Raw genomic sequence first — 20,184 nt, 5'->3', positions numbered from 1 at the left:
ACAATAATTGCATTTCAGCCACTGCTTTCGGAAATGCAATTTTTTAATTACACGTTAAAATTTTGTGTACTTTTGTACGTTGTCCTAAATAATTTTAATTATACATAACGTTATGTTCTTTTAGTTCAGTAAACTCGGGATATGTATGTTATTACTCCCTGATAATGAGTATTTTACTCGAAATCATTTCCTAGATTTAGGGAAAAATACAACAGAAAATGTAAACTTTCAGGAACGGCTTTAAAGTTGCAAAAGACTGTAACTCGCTTAATATATGCTTAATTTTTATTTTTAGTCACTCAGAAGCACTTGCTCCATACTGTATATCATCCTCTGGATATTTTTCCAAGTTTTTTCTCTTCTTTCTGGGCTCCGTAGTGGCCAACTGTAGTGCATACTCTGCTTTATCAATGCGAACCTTGTCGATCCATTTAAGTTTTGATGCAGTTTGCTCCAGGATTAATTCCCGTATGCTGTAGCACTTTTACCGTACAAATGTTGCCATCATTAAAAGTAATAACACATCACTGAGCCTCACTTATGTGTCTTCATACCAACAGAAACATTTTTTAGTAAGCGTGTCCATATAAGATTACTGAACGACTCATTGGGATTTTGAGTCATACCATGCAGACACTTCTTCACGGTTTGCCAGGTCTCTGTAAATAGGTTTTACGATATCCATGACTGCCGCTGGGATGTAATGTTTGAGTACTAGGCATTTCAGTAATTGCACCATGAATCAGGTCCAGGAAGGCAAAGGTGGTGTACCGGTTTTTCATCAGTTGACAGTCTGTGAAAGAAGGTAGCCCACACTGCCTGCTTAATTTTCAGCAAATCCTCAGTATTATTTCTAATGGCCATCCCATACCAGTGCTGTAGTTCATCAATCATTTTGTCTGTCAGCCTGCCCCTTGTGGTTTTACCATCAGAAAGTTTCTTGTCTCTAAAACTTGGTTTCAACTTCCTGAACCCGGTGCCCATCGTCTTCTGGACATGACCAATACGAACACGTAATTTAACCTTTGTAACACAGAAATCCACAGCCTTCTGTATATAGAATTATCTATTTTGTTAAATCTTGAAGTAATGGACATAAAAATTTTAACGTCTTCTACCAGTGTAGATTATATCTAAGAAATAAAATAATTCTCGTGTGAGTTTATAAGTGAGATATATGTATCATTTTAATCGAAAAATTTCAAATTTTATGATGAGTTAAAAATCCGACAATGTGAAATTTCCTTTCTTACTCCCCTTAAAGCCTCCTTGGCGCCCGATATTCCAGCTGACTCTGCAGCCATAACAACGCTCTCTCCTCAACGCCGTCTGTTTGGATTGCACTGCGACATCTAGAGCCTCTGACTTGGCTTCCCCAGGAATTCAGCTTTCCCTTCCGCGACTTCGGTCGTCACGAAGTTCGCGGCAGACCCAATACACTCTGCGAGCGGGACCCATCGAGCGAAAGTTGCTTCTGTTCGGCTGTATACTGGGCTCGAGCGGAAAAGTTCCCTGCCAGAAGTAATTCGGAATGCGGCCACCTGCTTGCGCTGTCAGATGGCAAAACTTGGCGCAGATACTTCCTGGCTCATTTTTCGGTCCCCGAATGTCCGCCTGTGCCTCTAGGTCGAGAGCTATCAGCGACGTTTGGGTTACTGCTCTGGTCTCTGGCCATAAAACTTTTCCCTGTACTCCATAAATCGTTAGGTGGTGATAAAGCAATGGTTTCGGCTTGTTATAGGATTCAGATGGAACTGTCTGCTCAACGGAGTAGATTCGTTCGGAAAGGCCGCATTGCAGTTCATTGAAGATAATAGGGGGAAATAAATACAACTGAGACGTCGTCCTACTGATGTGGGTTGCACCGTGTGCAGCTTTTGGTCAGCAAAACACGCTTAGGTACTTCGATAATTACGTTATTTATGTGGACTGGAGGATACGTCTCTTACGCGGCGTACAAAGTAAACGTTGATGCATCGTAGTGTTTTTAGTCAAGATTTTATTATGATTGTGGAGCCCTGAGAAGCGTTTGGGGTGTAGGGAGAAATATATGAAAGGAATTAATGTGTGTTTCGATATGATACATATCTTTAAAAATACCAAACGCTTGCCAATCGCCGGCCGCTGTGGCCGAGCGGTTCTCGGCGCTTCAGTCCGGAACCGCGCTGCTGCTGCTGCTACAGTCGCAGGTTCGAATTCTGCCTCGGGCATGAATGTGACGTCCTTAGGTTAGGTTTAAGCACTTCTAAATCTAGGGACTGATGACCTCAGATGTTAAGTCGCATAGTGCTCTGAGCCATTTGAACGATTTTCCAATCATTCGGCAAAGATATTAATCTACCGGCTGAACCTAAGTAGTGATATCGTTACCGAGCAGAAGCATATTGCTATTTAAGAGTATTTTTATCTGTACAAAGATTACTCAGTGGTAAGCCTTGATTCGTCGGCCTCATAATAGTAAATGCGTAAATTGAAGTATTTGTTATATTTTTCTTTTTCGTGTCCACGATACCAGACTTTATTTACGTAACCAATACTGGTGGCAGGTTTCCCAGTAGTAAAGTTTTCATGCAAAAGATAACAGATGACCAAACAAAGCTAGCCAGTAAACAGTTTCTTATTTAATCGTAATCATCTTGAGGTGTAAACGTCAGTTGCGAATGTTGCTATACGCATAAGAAGTAGCAACATTCTGTTAATTTTTATTGCGAGCGAGTGGAGAAAAGAGTGATTCACTCTTGTAGTGGTTCTCAGATACAAAACTCGATAAATGACTAATCTGAAGCGTCAAAGTTAATACTGTATCTTGACTCATTACAACTGTATTCTTAATAACGTTTGTGATCTATTCCGCTTCTTGCATGAATGTTGTACCAGTATGTGCTCTAAATGCAAATAAATAGATTGTCTTGCAATTCTACGTCAGTGATAAATATCGCACCGTGCACAACAAGCGGTGTAAATTCACGAAAGAAAAAGTGAGTTTGGCACTGACATTACTAGAAACTGTGATATCACGAATCCAGCCCGAGAGCTGAAACGACTTGGTTGTTTCTAAGGAATGTTGTCAAAAACTTTCGGGAAAACGTGAATATATTTCTGATCGCCCGTTGTGTAGCTCACTACTTCAGGTTAGTACAGAGTCATTCGTGTTTACCAACAACGATATTTTGTTAATGCATATTGGTTGTCTGTCAACAAATCGTTTTAAGTCTTTGGTAGTGATAGAACACGGTATATATTCCGAAATTAGGCTACAAAGGGATGTCATTAACATGGGTCTGTAGTTCTAGCATTTACTTCTACGAGGGTGTCCTGAAAAGTAATGCCTCTGTGCGGAAACTGTTAAAGGTTACTAGATAAAAAATATACATCTTTTTTCTTCATGTCTAGATATTTCTCAACATCGTCACCCTGGTGCCGAACGCATTTCTCTCAATGAGAAGTTTATCATCATAAGAATAAGAAGAAATAATGCTGGTGAATGAAACTTCCTGGCAGATTAAAACTGTGTGCCGGACCGAGACTCGAAATCGGGACCTTTGCCTTTCGCGGGCAAGTGCTCTAGCAACTGAGCTACCTAAGCACGACTCACGCCCCGTCCTCACATTTTTTGGCCAGTATCTCCTCCCCTACCTTACAAACTGCACAGAAGTTCTCCTGCGAAACTTGCAGAACTAGCACTCCTGGAATAAAGGACGCTGCGCAGACATAGCTTTGCCACAGCCGGGGGGATGTTTCCAGAATGAAATTTTCTATCTGCAGAGTGAAAATTTCATTCTTGCATGCTGGTGAATGACCTCACTTTTAAAAAGTAGCGCGTTGTGTGCCGGGACAAAATTAATGTATGGCTTTAATAAAGCTGAATTGGAATTTGGCTATATTGTAATTTTTTTTTCGAATGAAAGTTACAAATTTAGAATTGTTATTAAACTGTGTAGGCCTTGAACTTTCCCAACATGGTACTGCTGTACCTGCAGCAAAAAGATGTCAGGCTTTGTCACATCGTGCACATTAATTTCTAACAGCTCACCTATTTTCCTACAAGCACCTAATCACAGTTCGTGGGATTCCAGAAACATTCTCCACGGTAAAACTCTTCCAGCTGTAATGCCACATCCATATTCCACGCGATACTCGGACATCTTTAAACATAATAAACACACACCTGTTGATCAGACACAGCAAATCACTACTGAACCACCTACAGTTCAACCTAGCGTCTACACTAGGGGAGGGATCGCAAGGCGAACCCACAGCCAACGCTTTGATGTTACCGCTGCCAGTCCAAACCGCAATCAAGGGCAGCCGCTTCTTCGGCTAATATTTTCCGTGGGTATGTACTAAGCAAATCTCGGCCAACGAAGTGGTTGGTCATAGCTCGTTGGCGGCCGTTTGTGCAGGGCAGGGGTAGCCAGACTTCATGTACCGTCCACTTTTGTATCTCTGTTAGTAGTAAAAGTTTCCAAACGCCCATCGATTCCACAGTAATGGTGATTTGTAAAGTAAGGAAATAATTTTATCAGGTTAACAGAATCTTCCTGTCGGTTATTAGTAGAACAACATTATAATAAACGAAGGGCACCAATTTGCTTTTGTTCTACAATATTACTTTTATTGTTAACCGGTTTTTGGCTTACAAGGCCATCTTCAGACATTTACTGAGTATTATCACCAAAAAAGTTACAATGTTTGCAAACAACATTGGAAGAGAAGTGACACGTCTAGACTGAAGTAGGAACATACAGTAAGTAACATCTTTGACATTTGTTGAAGTTGTCTTTGTATTCCATATAGACTGTAGTTTCAATACTTGCATTCTTTTAACTGGTACTTGTATTACTGTCCATGTTTAACACCCTTTGTAGTTCTCGTCAAATATTGTTCATATTTTACTTTGATCATTTATTTAATGCCAACTGTTACACAGCCACTGTTTTGATTATAATGTTAATGTTAAAATGCAGTACCACCACACTCTCAAAGATTGTATTTACTGTAGGTTCCCTCAAACGCCTTCATTTTTCTGCATTTATTTATTTCCGTTTATCTTATTAACATTGCGTGTGTATTCTGTAGTTACATTGATAAGTCCCTTCTTTTAATTGCTTTATCACTCTCCATGTTTCATACCTCCTGATGTAGCCTTGTCTAGTACTAATTTTGTTTTATTAGGTTTATTAATAGAAACTTACGTAGGCATGCTATTCCTATTTTGTGTTGAAGTTTTCCTGTTTACTCCATTGTTATTTATGTACTGTTCAATTTTTACTTTTTCGTCGTGTGCTCACCACACTGTCGAAGATGTTACTTCCTGTATGTTTCTACTTCAGTCTAGGCGTGTCACTTCTCTTCCAATGTTGTTTGCAAACATTAACTTCTTTAGTGATAATACACAGTAAATGTCTGAAGATGACCTTGTAAGCCGGAAACTGGTTAACAATAAAAGTAATATTGTAGAGCAAAAGCAAACTGGTGAAATAATTTTACTTTGTAAAGGAAGAGTTACAGCAAGCCCTTACCAAATATTTGGCGTTAGAGTTTTATGGAAACTAAGGGAAATGCTTTCATAATCCACCTGCTGCCCACCGTGGAAGCCGGAACGCCCACAGATGGTCGGTAGGGGCCTGGCTGATTACCACTGTGTGTACGACCTTTTACACACTGCCCTGTTACTTCTGTGCTAAACTTCCGAGCCCTCTAGCGTCACAGGGCCGGAACTTGCAACAGCGAAGCGGGCACGTGACAGAGTGATATGCAGGACTGATATTGAGAAGAAAATAAGAAATTCGGAGGCATTACTGTTACGGCGTAAAGTGAAGCGCCGGCACGCCAGTCGCGAACAGTTGAACAGAGGGCTGTGAGCAGGCAAAGCAGCACCTGGACAAACTCCAGAGGCTGCAGAACCGCGCCCTCAGGAGGGCACTGTGTTTACCTCTTGGATTCCCCACAGACGATCTGCACGCCGCAGCCGAAATCCCGCTCCTGAGAGAGCGTTTCAAAGATCTGGCAAGGGCCTTCTATGAGGGTTCTTCCAGATCGGGAAACGCCCTCATCCACTCACTAGGTCGGTATCAAATGTCCCGCGACAAGCACAAGCGCCCTATGACGATCTTAGACGATTAAGTCGAAGAGAAAATCCCAATACACAATCCCAAATCCTGCTCCTTGCCCATATAACACCAAACATCTCGCCAACCCCAGGCAAATACGACACATACAGAACAGTCATCACATATCACAGACACCAAAAAAAGTACAGAAAAAAATCATACACACACGTACACAGGGGAGTAAAAGCCGAAAGGCTACAACTCCCCCTCACAGTTCCCCAAAGAGGGGAAAGGAAAAGATGAGAGCAGCAGCAGCAGCAGCAGCAGGCGTCAGCCAATTGTACGCTGACCGACCGCTCTCCAGGACGTGACGGCAGCGCCCTCTACACGAAGGGGACATAAGCGCCGCGGCCCAGTTCTACAGAAGCTTATGGACTAGCGTCTTGAATAGAAGCGTCAGTTGTATTACTTAGCTTGTAATCAGAATTGTCCAGACTGAAGAAGCTTGTTCATTTTGTCTGCTGCCCTTTGCTTGAGACACATCTATGCAATTCTCAAAGTTTTGTAATTTACAAACTCAGTAATACGATTTCCTTGAATTGTTGTCAGCTATCCGAGAAAGCATGTTTCCAAGACACCCCATATTCGCCGACTAGGCAGTATTCAACAACTACATTTCAGCATGCCCTCATTGATAAATATGCAGAAATGAACCATTTGGATATAACGTAAGTTTGAAGCTTAGATCACTTCACTGTACGGTACATAATGTTAGAGCTGGACAAAGCGTTCATTGAGAATATTTTCCGATCACCTCAGTCCATCTAAATTCGAAAAACTGGTACATTCGCAACCAGGATGGGTTGACAGGTGCTCCACAGACGAGAACCAGGGTTTGTGGGCCATGCGCATAAAAGCATCAGTCACAGGTACAGCTGTTCAATGGAATGCAGCTCATTGTCTCCTCTGTGATCACATCTTCACACTTGCAGTATATATACGGACATGGGCTTCTGCAAAGTTCATCTAGTGAGTACACTCTCGTCGCCCCCCCCCCCCCCCCCTCTACAATCTCTAAAAGTGTGACAGGAATTGTGAAACAAGTTGTGTGTTTAACTTTCTGGCAGGTTAAAACTGTATCGTGCGATTATCGGCCCTCGGGACTGCGTTTGGAGGGCATGTGTTACAGCGGCTGAGCTACCCAAACACGACTCACGCCCTGTCTTCACAGCTTCACTTCAGCCAGTACCTCGTCAAACTTCAGTGCTCCTCCGTAAACTGAAGGACTAGCAGTCCTTAAAGTATATTGCGGAGAGACGGGTTAGCCAGTCTGCAGGATTTTTCCAGAATTTAACGTTCGCTGCGCAGCAGCGCGTGCGCTGAAATGAAACTTCCTTGCAGATTCAAGGTTCAGTTTAAGAGGAGCGTAAAAGATTTCGTGGTGGCAAACTGCTCCCACGCCACTAGCACATTTCTTAGTAGAACCACGTAAGTAAATGTGTGAAGCAAAGGTGTGAGGACGGTTTGTGAGAGTTGTCCTTTGATGGTTTACAGTAGAAACGCAAAACTCCAGAGTTAAAGACCCGATCTGCCACACAGTTTTAATCTTGGAAGGAGAGACAGCGTTGGTCGTATTTTGTTGTTTTTTTAACTGCAAAATCGATTTTCGGTCACTTAGTGACCATCCTCAGTGCTGTAATATACAATCCACATTGGTAGGCACTGCTGTCAACAAGTTTAGAGCGATCACTCAGTTTATGTAATTGCTCTAAACTTGACAGCAGTGCCTACCAATGTAAATTGTATATTACAACACTGAGGATGGTCACTAAGTGACCGAAAATCGATTTTGCAGTTAATAAAACAACAAAATACGACCAACGCTGTCTCTTTCCAAATATATCCATTATCTGGTCGTGGTGCACAGGACACTCCATGGAGTCACCAATCAATAGTTTTAATCTGTCCGGAATTTTCGTACCAGCGCACACTCCGCTTCAGAGTGATATCATTCCGGGACCTTGTGTATGGTTAATCATTTGAAATAATGTCACAAAAATAGTTCAGATAACGATTTTTTTAGGTCATCAGTCTTCTGACTGGTTTGATGCGACCCGCCAGGAATTCCTTTCCTGTGCCAACCTCATCACCTCAGAGTAGCACTTCCAACCTACGCTCTCAGTTATTTGCAGGATGTATTTCGATCCCTGCCTTCTACAGTTTTTGCCTTCTGTAGCTCCCTCTAGTACCGTGGAAGTCATTCCCTCATGTCTTAACGGAAGTCCTATCATCCTGTCCCTTCTCCTTATCAGTGTTTTCCACATATTCCTTTCCTCTCCGTTCGTGCGCAGAATCTCCTCTTTCCTTTCCTTATCAGTCCACCTGATTTTCAACATTCGCCTTTCGCACTGCATCTCAAATGGTTCGATTCTCTTCTGTTCCGGTATTCCCACAGTCCATGTTTCACTACCATACAATGTTGTTCTCAAGACTTATATTCTCAGAAATTTCTTCGTCAAATTAAGGCCAATGTTAGATACTAGTAGACTTCCCTTAGTCAGGAATGCCCTTTTTTCCATTACTAGTCTGCTTTTGATGTCATCCTTGCTCCGCGAGTCATAGGTTATTTTCCTGCCTAGGTAGCAGAATTCCTTAACTTCATCTATTTCGTGACAATCAGTCCGGCTGTTAAGTTTCTCGCTGTTCACATTTCTGCTACTTCTCATTATTTTAGTCTTTCTTCGATTTCCTTCCGGTCCATTTTCTGTACTCATTAGGCTGTTCATTCCATTCAGCATATTATCTAATTCTTCTTCACTTTAGCTCAGGATAACAACGTCATCAGCGAATCGTACCGTTAATATCCTTTCACCTTGAATTTTAATTGCAGTCAATTTTATTTCAATGGATGCTTCTTCGATGTACAGATCGAACAGCAGGGGGAAAGACTGTATCCTTGGCTTACACCTTAGTTCTACATCTACATATATACTCCGCAATCCACCATACGGTGCGTGGCGGAGGGTATCTCGTACCACAACTAGCATCTTCTCTCCCTGTTCCACTCCCAAACAGAACGAGGGAAAATGACTGCCTATATGCCTCTGTACGAGCCCTTATCTCTTATCTTTGTGGTCTTTCCGCGAAATGTAAGTTGGCGACAGTAAAATTGTACTGCAGTCAGCCTCAAATGCTGGTTCTCTAAATTTCCTCAGTAGAGATTCACGAAAAGAACGCCTTCTCTAGAGACTCCCTCCCGAGTTCCTGAAGCATTTCCGTAACACTCGCGTGATGATCAAACCTACCAGTAACAAATCTAGCAGCCCGCCTCTGAATTGCTTCTATGTACTCCCTCAATCCGACCCGATAGGGATCCCAAACGCTCGAGCAGTACTCAAGAATAGGTCGCACCAGCGTTCTATGAGCGGTCTCCTCTACAGATGAACCACATCCTCCCAAAATTCTACCAATGAACCGAAGACGACCATCCGCCTTCCCCACAATTGCCATTACATGCTTGTCCCACTTCATATCGCTCTGCAATGTTACGCCCAAATATTTAATCGACGTGACTGTGTCAAGAGCTACACTACGAATGGAGTATTCAAACATTACAGGATTTTTTTCCCTATTCATGTGCATTAATTTACATATATCTGTATTTAGTTAGCTGCCATTCCATTCCAATCAAATCCTGTCCAAGTCATCTTGTATCCTCCTACAGTCACTCAGCGATACCACCTTCCCGTACACCACAGCATCATCAGCAAACAGCCGCGCATTGCTATCCACCCTATCCAAAAGATCATTTATGTAGATAAAAAACAGCGGACCTATCACACTTCCCTGGGGCACTCCAGATGATACCCTCACCTCCGATGAACACTCACCATCGAGGAAAACGTTGTTGGTCGTCCACTCTTATTTCTTCTTGGCTTTAGTGCATATTGTATATTTCCCTTCTATCCATATAGCTTAATCCTATTTTCCTCAGAATTTCGAACATCTTGCACCATTTTACATTGTCGAACACTTTTCCAGGTCGAAAAATGCTATGAACGTGGCTTTATTTTTCTTCAGTCTTGCTTCCATCATCAACCGCAACGTCAGAACTGCCGCTGTAGGTCCTTACCTTTCCTTAAGCCAAACTGATCATCTAATACAATTATTTTTTCCATTCTTCTGCACATTATTCTTATCAGCAACTTGGATGTATGAGCTGTTAATCCTCGCATTTGTCAGCTCTTGCCGTCTTCGGAATTGTGTGGATGATGCTTTTCCGAACATCAGATGGTATGTCACCACTCATACAGTCTACACACCGTCAATAGTCGTTTTGTCGCCACTTCCCTCCCTCCCCCCCACCCCCCACAGTGGTTTTAGAAATTCTGATGGAATGTTATCTGTCCCTTCTGCCTTATTTGACCTTAAGTCCTCCAAAGCTCTCTTAAATTCCGATTCTAATACTGCATCCTTGTCTCCTCTACATCGATTCTCGTTTGTTCTTGTATCACATGAGACAATCTCCTCTGTATTTAACAGTGGATTTACTGTTGCACTCTTTATGCTACCACCCTTGCTTTTAATGCCACCGACGGTTGTTTTGACTTTCCCACCTGCTGTCCTTCCGACAAAATCATTTCTTTTCCAATTTCTTCACTCTCTTCATGCGCACGTACAATAGCCTAAGAACTATCATATGCCACCAAGTGTTCGTTTTCTGACAGGTTTATTACTACTTAAATAAAAATACCTCAATTGAGACATTCCATATCACTATGGACCATTTAACTTAGGGCCTCTGGAAAGACCATTTGCATACTGTGTCTCCGTGTAAATTTGTATTATACAGGGTGATACATTCATCGTACCGGGCCAAATATCTCAAGAAATAAGTGTCAAAAGAAAAAAACTACAAAGAACGAAACTCGTCCAGCTTGAAGGGGAAACGAGATGGCGCTATGGTTGGCCCGCTAGGTGGCGTTGCCATAGGTCAAACGGGTATCAACTGCGTTTTTTAAATAGGAATCCCCATTTTGTATTACTTATTCGCGTAGTACGTAACGAAATGTTTCAGTTGACCACTTTTTTCGCCCCGTGGGAGATGCCGCTGTAATGGTTTAAAAGTATGAGTACGTGTATCACGTAACATTCCGTCAGTGCGGACGGTATGTGCTTCGTGGTACATTACCCGTGTTGAAATAGACCTCTTATCAATTGCGGAAAAGGTTGATATCGTGTTGATGTATGTGATCAAAATGCCCAATGCGCAGAAAAAGTGGTCAAACTAAAACATATTTCTTTACGTACTAAACGAATAGATAATAAAAAATTGTGGTTTCTACTTTAAAAAACGCAGTTGATATCCGTTTGACCTATGGCAACGCCAGCTAGCGGGCCAACCATAGCGCCATGTGGTTCCCCCTTGGTGCTTTTTTCGTTTCCGTTTGGTGGTGCTTTTTTCGTTTCCGTTTGGTGGTGCTTTTTTCGTTTCCGTTTGGTGGTGCCTTTTTTCGTTTCCGTTTGGTGGTGCCTTTTTTCGTTTCCGTTTGGTGGTGCCTTTTTTCGTTTCCGTTTGGTGGTGCCTTTTTTCGTTTCCGTTTGGTGGTGCCTTTTTTCGTTTCCGTTTGGTGGTGCCTTTTTTCGTTTCCGTTTGGTGGTGCCTTTTTTCGTTTCCGTTTGGTGGTGCCTTTTTTCGTTTCCGTTTGGTGGTGCCTTTTTTCGTTTCCGTTTGGTGGTGCCTTTTTTCGTTTCCGTTTGGTGGTGCCTTTTTTCGTTTCCGTTTGGTGGTGCCTTTTTTCGTTTCCGTTTGGTGGTGCCTTTTTTCGTTTCCGTTTGGTGGTGCCTTTTTTCGTTTCCGTTTGGTGGTGCCTTTTTTCGTTTCCGTTTGGTGGTGCCTTTTTTCGTTTCCGTTTGGTGGTGCCTTTTTTCGTTTCCGTTTGGTGGTGCCTTTTTTCGTTTCCGTTTGGTGGTGCCTTTTTTCGTTTCCGTTTGGTGGTGCCTTTTTTCGTTTCCGTTTGGTGGTGCCTTTTTTCGTCTCCGTTTGGTGGTGCCTTTTTTCGTCTCCGTTTGGTGGTGCCTTTTTTCGTCTCCGTTTGGTGGTGCCTTTTTTCGTCTCCGTTTGGTGGTGCCTTTTTTCGTCTCCGTTTGGTGGTGCCTTTTTTCGTTTCCGTTTGGTGGTGCCTTTTTTCGTTTCCGTTTGGTGGTGCCTTTTTTCGTTTCCGTTTGGTGGTGCCTTTTTTCGTTTCCGTTTGGTGGTGCCTTTTTTCGTTTCCGTTTGGTGGTGCCTTTTTTCGTTTCCGTTTGGTGGTGCCTTTTTTCGTTTCCGTTTGGTGGTGCCTTTTTTCGTTTCCGTTTGGTGGTGCCTTTTTTCGTTTCCGTTTGGTGGTGCCTTTTTTCGTTTCCGTTTGGTGGTGCCTTTTTTCGTTTCCGTTTGGTGGTGCCTTTTTTCGTTTCCGTTTGGTGGTGCCTTTTTTCGTTTCCGTTTGGTGGTGCCTTTTTTCGTTTCCGTTTGGTGGTGCCTTTTTTCGTTTCCGTTTGGTGGTGCCTTTTTTCGTTTCCGTTTGGTGGTGCCTTTTTTCGTTTCCGTTTGGTGGTGCCTTTTTTCGTTTCCGTTTGGTGGTGCCTTTTTTCGTTTCCGTTTGGTGGTGCCTTTTTTCGTTTCCGTTTGGTGGTGCCTTTTTTCGTTTCCGTTTGGTGGTGCCTTTTTTCGTTTCCGTTTGGTGGTGCCTTTTTTCGTTTCCGTTTGGTGGTGCCTTTTTTCGTTTCCGTTTGGTGGTGCCTTTTTTCGTTTCCGTTGGGTGGTGCCTTTTTTCGTTTCCGTGAGATATTTGGCCTGGTCATTATCAATGGACCACCCTGTATAGCCTCCTCCTGCGGCATATTCTACATTCTTCTCACTATGGATCTAGGGAGAAACCGGAGGCAGGCAGCCAGGGAGGGAGGAAGCGCCAGCCTCGGTCCCTGAGTAAGCCTAATATAATCGCTTACCACCTCGCGTTATCGTCTCTAAATGTGCACTGTTCCCAACGGGGCGAAAAGATTTGCTCGCCGGCCAAGAGAGGTCGGGGCGAGAATTCGTTGAACTCCCATGGCCCCCTAACCGTGCCACGATGAGTCGCTAATTGGGCCGTTTGCGTGTAGCAGCGACGGGCATCTGTTGACCGACGTGACGGAACAGCAAACACGGCGCGAGAACTTTGCCCGGCGGGACTGCAACCAGGCGCGGACGTAACAGAGCTGGCGGGACCAGCTCGTAAGAGGCCCGTCCCCGGTGCTGTATCTCCCACAAAGCTAACAAATGCCACGACAGAAGCGTCCTAGTGACTGTGCCGAAAAATACCGATTTATAGATAATTTAGGATGTTCGGATGGTTCCCATGTGCGTTTCGCTTCTGTTTTCCGAATTATCTTCAGTGGCTTACAACTGAAGGTGTACACATTTCGCTTTGAATCTGCCTATGCTTGCCTGCTACCCAGAAAGGCAAGCTGCTGCGCATTATCAGACGAACAGTCGTCCTGCTTTACTCCCATCCGAGCCTAGCTGTGCCCAACCCAAGCAGGCTAAAGCAGTCTTGCCTGTCTGCCCGTCTTCCCGCGGTGCAGTTTATTCTGTACGCTCTCAATGTGGTGGTACGAGTATGGTTCTGATGCGTTTTACGTGAGTATCGTAAGGCGAGGCACAATACACTATATACATTGACGAGCCAAAGAAACTGGTACACCTGCCTAATATCGTGTAGGGCCCCCGCGAGCACGCAGAAGAGGCGCAGCACGATGTGCCATGGACTCAGACTAATATCTGAAGTAGTGACGGAGGGAACTGACATCATGAATCCTGCAGGGCTGCCCATAAATCCTTAGCAGTACGAGTGGGTGGAAATCTCTTCTGAACAGCACGTTGCAAGACATCCCAGAGAAGCTTATTGTTCGTCTGGGGAGTTTGGTGACCTGCGGAAGTGTTTAAACTCAGAAGTTTGTTCCTGGAGCCGCTCTGTCGCAGTACTGGCGTGTGGGATGTCGCACTCTACTCCTGGAATTGCCCAAGTTACTGGGAACGCACAATGGACACGAATGAAAGCAGGTAATAAGACAAGATGCTTACGTACGTGTCACCTGTCGTATCTCGACGTATCAGCGGTCCCATATCACTCCAGCTACACACGCCCCACATTATTACCGAGCCTTCATCAGCTTGAACATTGCCCTGTTGACATGTAGGGTCCATGGATTCACGAGGTTGTCTCCGTAGCCATACATGTCCATCCGCTCGATAAAATTTTAAACCAGACTCGTCCGACCAGGCAACGTGTTTCTAGTAAACAGTCCAATGGCGGTGTTGACGGGCGTAGGCGAGGCGTAAAGTTTGTGTCGTGCAGTCAAGGATACACGAGTGCGCCTTCGGCTCCGAAAGCCCATATCGTCGATATTTCGTCGAATGGTTCACACGCTGACATTTGTTGATGGCCCAGCACTGAAATCTGCAGCAATTTGCAGAAGTGTTGCACATCTGTCACGTTGAACGATTCTCTTCAATCGGCGTCGGTCCCTTTCTTGTAGGATGTTTTTCCGGCCGCAGCGATGTCGGAGGTTTCATGTTTTACCGGATTCCTGATACTCACGGGTCATTAGTACGGGAAAATCCCACTTCATCGCTACTTCGGACATGCTGTATTCCATCGCTCGTGCGCCGATTGTGATACCACGTTCAAACTCAAATAAAAATCGTTAACTTTTCATTGTAGCCACAGTAACCGATCTAGCAATTGCATCAGACAGAGTGCCGTATTTTGCCTGTTTACATTGTATTTGAATAAGCATGCCCATATTAGTTTTTTGGCGCTTCAGTGTATGTTTATTTTGGGTCATTGTAGTCCAGGAAACTGTGGGTTTTGTGTGTCCTTTCCCATTACGTCGTATTTTGGCTTATTTATGTACTGTGATATGGTTTTCGCTGCAACTTCACTTTCTTTCGACTGATACTGGCTTTTCTTAATTAGTCATCGCCCGGTCACCTCTAATGTTTTTTGCAGTAATGAGAACGGTATATGAAAGTAGAGCTCCTTTGGCAGTTGACCCTAAATAACTAAAAGTGTCAGGTCATCCACATGAGTGCTAAAAGGAATCCACTAAACTTCGGCAGCCCGATAAATCAGGCTAATCTAAAGGCAGTGAATTCAACTAAAAACCTGTTGTCGTCGTCGTCTTCAGTCCTGAAACTGGTTTGATGCAGCTCTCCATGCTACTCTATCCTCTGCAACCTTCATCTCCCAGTACCTACTGCAACCTACATCCTTCTGAATCTGCTTAGTGTATTCATCTCTTTGTCTCCCTCTACGATTTTTACCCTCCACGCTGCCCTCCAATGCTACACTTGTGATCCCTTGATGCCTCAAAACATGTCATACCAACCGATCCCTTCTTCTAGTCAAGTTGTGCCACAAACTCCTCTTCTCCCCAGTTCTATTTAATACCTACTCATTAGTTATCTACGGCCTTCTTCTGTAGCACCACATTTCGAAAGCTTCTATTCTCTTCTTGTCCAAACTAGTTATCGTCCATGTTTCACTTCCATACATGGCTACACTCCAAACAAATGCTTTCAGAAACGACTTCCTGATACATAAATCTATAGTCGATGTTAACAAATTTCTCTTCTTCAGAAACGCTTTCCTTGCCATTGCCAGTCTACATTTTATATCCTCTCTACTTCGACCATCATCAGTTATTTTACTTCCCAAATAGCAAAACTCCTTTACTACTTTGTCTCATTTCCTAATCTAAGTCCCTCAGCATCACCCGACTTAATTCAACTACATTCCATTATCCTCGTTTTGCTTTTGTTGATGTTCATCTTATATCCTCCTTTCAAGACACTATCCATTCCGTTCAACTGCTCTTCAAAGTCCTTTGCTGTTTCCTTTACTGCTTGCTCAATATACAGATTGAATAACATCGGGGAGAGGCTACAACCCTGTCTCACTCCTTTCCCAACCACTGCTTCCCTTTCATTATGTCGACTCTAATAACTACCTTTGCACTTAGGAACCTAAATTATCTATCACAGTGCACTGCCAACTAAAATAAAGTTTTGAAAGTCTCATTTCTGTAAATATACTGTGTTTTGACCTAATATCAAGCTAGTTATAACAATTTTAATCACTTTTCCTGGATGTGTATTGCGTGTTCGCTGAACTTGGAGGTGGAAATAGTTCATTCTGAATCCTCTAAATGCATTTGAACAAACACGAAGTTCGTTTTCCATATTATGTTAATCTAAAAAGTACGTGTCTCAAAGAAGCATTTCTTTCATACCAAGGTCTACTTGCCCTACGCTACATACGACCAGAATGTGGTTCTTATTATCCACTGTGTTCTATATTTTTCCTATTTAAATCAATGTTTGCCATAAATTTGGAAAATCTGAATACTGCGAATGCACACGCTTCCACGCATGTCAGCCAGTAGGTCTCATTCATCTAAAAAAAAAAAAAGTTAAGGAGTGAGGAATCTGCTGCTCAAATTTACGAACATGTCCAACTCGAGATTTCTGAATGAGTGTTCAGTAACTTTTTGCACTATTTAAATTGCGAGTCACCGACTTATTTATTAGAAGCTCCTTCATAAACACATGAAAACTTTCCCAAGCTAGCTTCGGCTCTTTCCCTCTTTCATGCACCTTACTATTTATATCTCCTGAACTGTGTTTCGTACAATGATATAATTGTGTAGGTGCATTTATGTAGATACTGCCTGCGAAATGTTTTGCGAAGACAACAGCACGGTAGTCCTAAATTTAAACCTTATGCATTATGCAGCAGTTTCTCACGCATCTCATTTTTTATGAAATATCTCCTGAACTATAATAGGCAGGTGGTGCTTAACACCACAGCGATTGTAGCCTCACTGTTTGGGATATGTGTAAGAATTGGGGTTGAAATAGTTAGAGAGGTCTAGGAGGAAATGTGGAACATACGGTTTGTAATATGTATGGATTAATAAAGACAGTATATATATATATAATTGCGCATTATTTCGGTTCATTTATCGTGCAACAAAAAATAAAATTGAAAAGGAAAATTTGTTTCCACAGACATACTCGAAGACACCATGTACTCCTAATGCTGCGCCAACTGCTGCCTCGCCCGAACCGCGCCACAGATGTGAACGCCCAGCCTTTTGGATCACCCACTTCCCCGTCCTGTCTCTCTTATTTCTGGCATATACCACAGATTTGGACGAAATTGCTGACGAGGAGCAGACGCGGTCACCTTGTCAGTAAATGTCACTCGGCGCATCCCGCAGTCCCAACTCCGATGTGATGTGCCATCCTGTTGGAAGGAAACGGATGGCTACAGGCCTGCGATCTGTGGTGACAGGAACTCTTAGAACATGTCCATGTGAACATTTCTCTGCCTGTCACCCTATCGTGCATTCAGCTATACCAAACATTAAGCTTAGAGACATCACGGATGTTTTACCGTGGGTTGTCTGGGTTCACGGAGATCCAAATCATGATGACGTGGCGATTCGAGCGTCCAGGAATGTGGAACCTTGTTTAATCTGAACACGCACTTCCTTTCAGCACCTATGGAGGCCAGTATGGAACATGAGAATGCATATCAGAGAGGACGATAGTTAGGCTGCAATGCTTTGACCATTTGTATTTTGTATGCAAAAAGGCGTAACCACTTAAAAAGGCGTAACCACTTAAAAAGGCGTAACCACTTAAAAAGGCGTAACCACTTAAAAAGGCGTAACCACTTAAAAAGGCGTAACCACTTAAAAAGGCGTAACCACTTAAAAAGGCGTAACCACTTAAAAAGGCGTAACCACTTAAAAAGGCGTAACCACTTAAAAAGGCGTAACCACTTAAAAAGGCGTAACCACTTAAAAAGGCGTAACCACTTAAAAAGGCGTAACCACTTGTGTAACACTTCATTCACACTTGCTTCCTCAAATTCACGTGATGCATGACGAACTGACTTCTAGGTAGAGTTGTAATACTTCTTAGGCTACCGTACATTATAAGAAGTCAGCGTAAGGGGATGATAGTTTTTCCTAGTAGCCTCGGACAGTTAAGTTCGTGACCGCATCACATGTACGTTAGGTGTGTTGCATACCTATCGGTGATTTCATGTTGACCGCTTTCTTTGCGTATGCGATCAGTATCATACTAAATTCCCCAAGGAACCAGATGAGTGGGACCGATAGAAACTCACGCGGAGAACACGGTAAGTGCCATAACCCGATTACGCAGACGGTTCGCTCTATGGAAGAAGAGCAAAAAAAAAAAAAAAAAAAACACTTGTCGTGGCTTACTTATCCGTAGATACTCAACCGTTTCGTAGCAAAGGACCCTGAAAGTTTTCAACGTAATTTGGCTGCCTTTTAGCGGGCAGTCAGTCCAGCCCAACTGTTGCGATAGACGGTAGCGTCGCTGCCTGTCACATTGGCGTCGCGTGATCAAACCCCGATTATTCTTATTTTTAACTACGCATGTTTGTAGAATGTTAGTTATGAAATTAGAGAATACACGGGCGCTATATAATTGTAAAATTAAAACGGTTTCATTGTCACACATTCACTGTATAATATACATGTATGTGGTACTTTCTGGGTTACAATCTTCTTAAATTTTCATATCAGCTGTTAAGTCTTGTATTTTATTCTAACATTTATTCTTCAGTAATGTTTGCTGCAACCCCTTGGATGATGCTGATCGTAGAAACATCCGACTCGTTGCAATTCCGAACACTAGTGGCATTGCGCAAAGGCTGGTAGTCAACAGCAACATTTCTTGGTATGAATCTCGCTCGGAAAAGAAACGTCGTTAAGTAACATTGCTGGAGGTTTCACGCGTCGGCAATAATTTCGCGGCAAACCATGCATAACGCATATAGTTTCCGAGAACTGGCTCTTGAAATTTGAGTAGGAATCAAACAGATACACCACAGGGATTTCATGGAAAACAATTTCAAGTATTTTTCCCCATTCATTTATTTTTTTAATTTATTCACCAGACACTCAGTTAGTAGACGAATAAGGACAACTTTGTTTCAGTATACTTTGGAAAACATTCGTGTAATCTTCTCCGGAGACGAGCACTCTGATAAGTAAGGGTTGCTGTTAGAGGCTGGCGATTATATACAAGGGTATTATAAATTATTGAAGCGATTCCATAAATTCACTGTAGCAACATTAACTGACACTGTCGCAAGTCATTCAACTAGAAACACTGTTTTGTTGCAGCTACACTTCAGGTTTTTGTCACGAGAGTGCATCGGTGAACGTTGAGGTAAAGGCGACATTCGCCGAGAATATGTATATTGTTCTTAAAATGCGTTCACATCAGTGTGCCATAACAGTGCAACGACACTTCAGAGCAAAGTTCCACCAACTGCCAACTCCATTCGGTGATGGTATACACAGTTTAAAGCTTCAAGATGCAGTAGGAACTCAGCCAGCAGTGAGTGAAGAAACGATTGATCACGTGCGGGCCATTTTGGCACTTAGCCCACAGAAGTCACCCAACAGAGGAAACAGGGAGCTGCCACAACTGACTGTCTAAAGATTAGGGAAACGACTGAAGCTAAAGACTTACCGTTTGCAATTGCTGGAAGTCCTGACTCCTGATGACAGGCAGACACCCTGAATTTTCGGCACAGTTGCAACAGCTTGAGGAAAAGAGGTTGCGCGCGCACCCCTGTGACAATGTCAAACGGCAGAGCTGCAGCAGATCTGTGGAATCGCTTCAATCATTTGCCATAATCCTGTCCTTTAGACGTACAAAAATGATTTACTGGGCTTGTACATGCACTAAGTCTCCCAGAACATAATTTGTGACGTGGTTTTACTAATGTTTCAGGTTCAGCGCGGTCCGCATCACGATCGCTCTTCGGACCTGCCGTTGAACATCGCTACGCAAACACAGCAGCCCCTTACGGTCCAGGTACGGTAAAGACTTTGAACACTTCAAATTCATTTTTGTAAATTAAACTTCTGAAGATATTGACATGAAACTTTTTGGGAAGTGTTAATGAATATGATAAAGCAGTTTATACATTTTTATCCCCCACGCTTAGTTTTTTAATTCTTCACTGTTCAATTTCACTCCATCGGAAGGAGTCAC

The 20,184-nt window shown here is 43.1% G+C and overlaps 1 protein-coding gene across 3 annotated transcripts in view; it reads left to right on the top strand.

The window, feature by feature from the left end:
• The window catches only part of LOC126292280 (pyruvate carboxylase, mitochondrial), a 358,087-nt gene that overhangs the window by 57,596 nt on the left and 280,307 nt on the right, over positions 1-20,184 (top strand). For all 3 annotated transcript variants that reach the window (XM_049986190.1, XM_049986187.1, XM_049986193.1), the window contains exon 2: positions 19,921-20,004. The gene's annotated coding sequence lies outside the window, so the exon portion shown is untranslated. The remainder of the gene's footprint in view (positions 1-19,920; positions 20,005-20,184) is intronic.

This window comes from Schistocerca gregaria, chromosome 9, assembly GCF_023897955.1.
Source record: "Schistocerca gregaria isolate iqSchGreg1 chromosome 9, iqSchGreg1.2, whole genome shotgun sequence".
NCBI classification, from domain to species: domain Eukaryota; kingdom Metazoa; phylum Arthropoda; class Insecta; order Orthoptera; family Acrididae; genus Schistocerca; species Schistocerca gregaria.
Note: the sequence above shows the minus strand (reverse complement) of the source record. Positions and strands in the feature narration are given on the sequence as shown.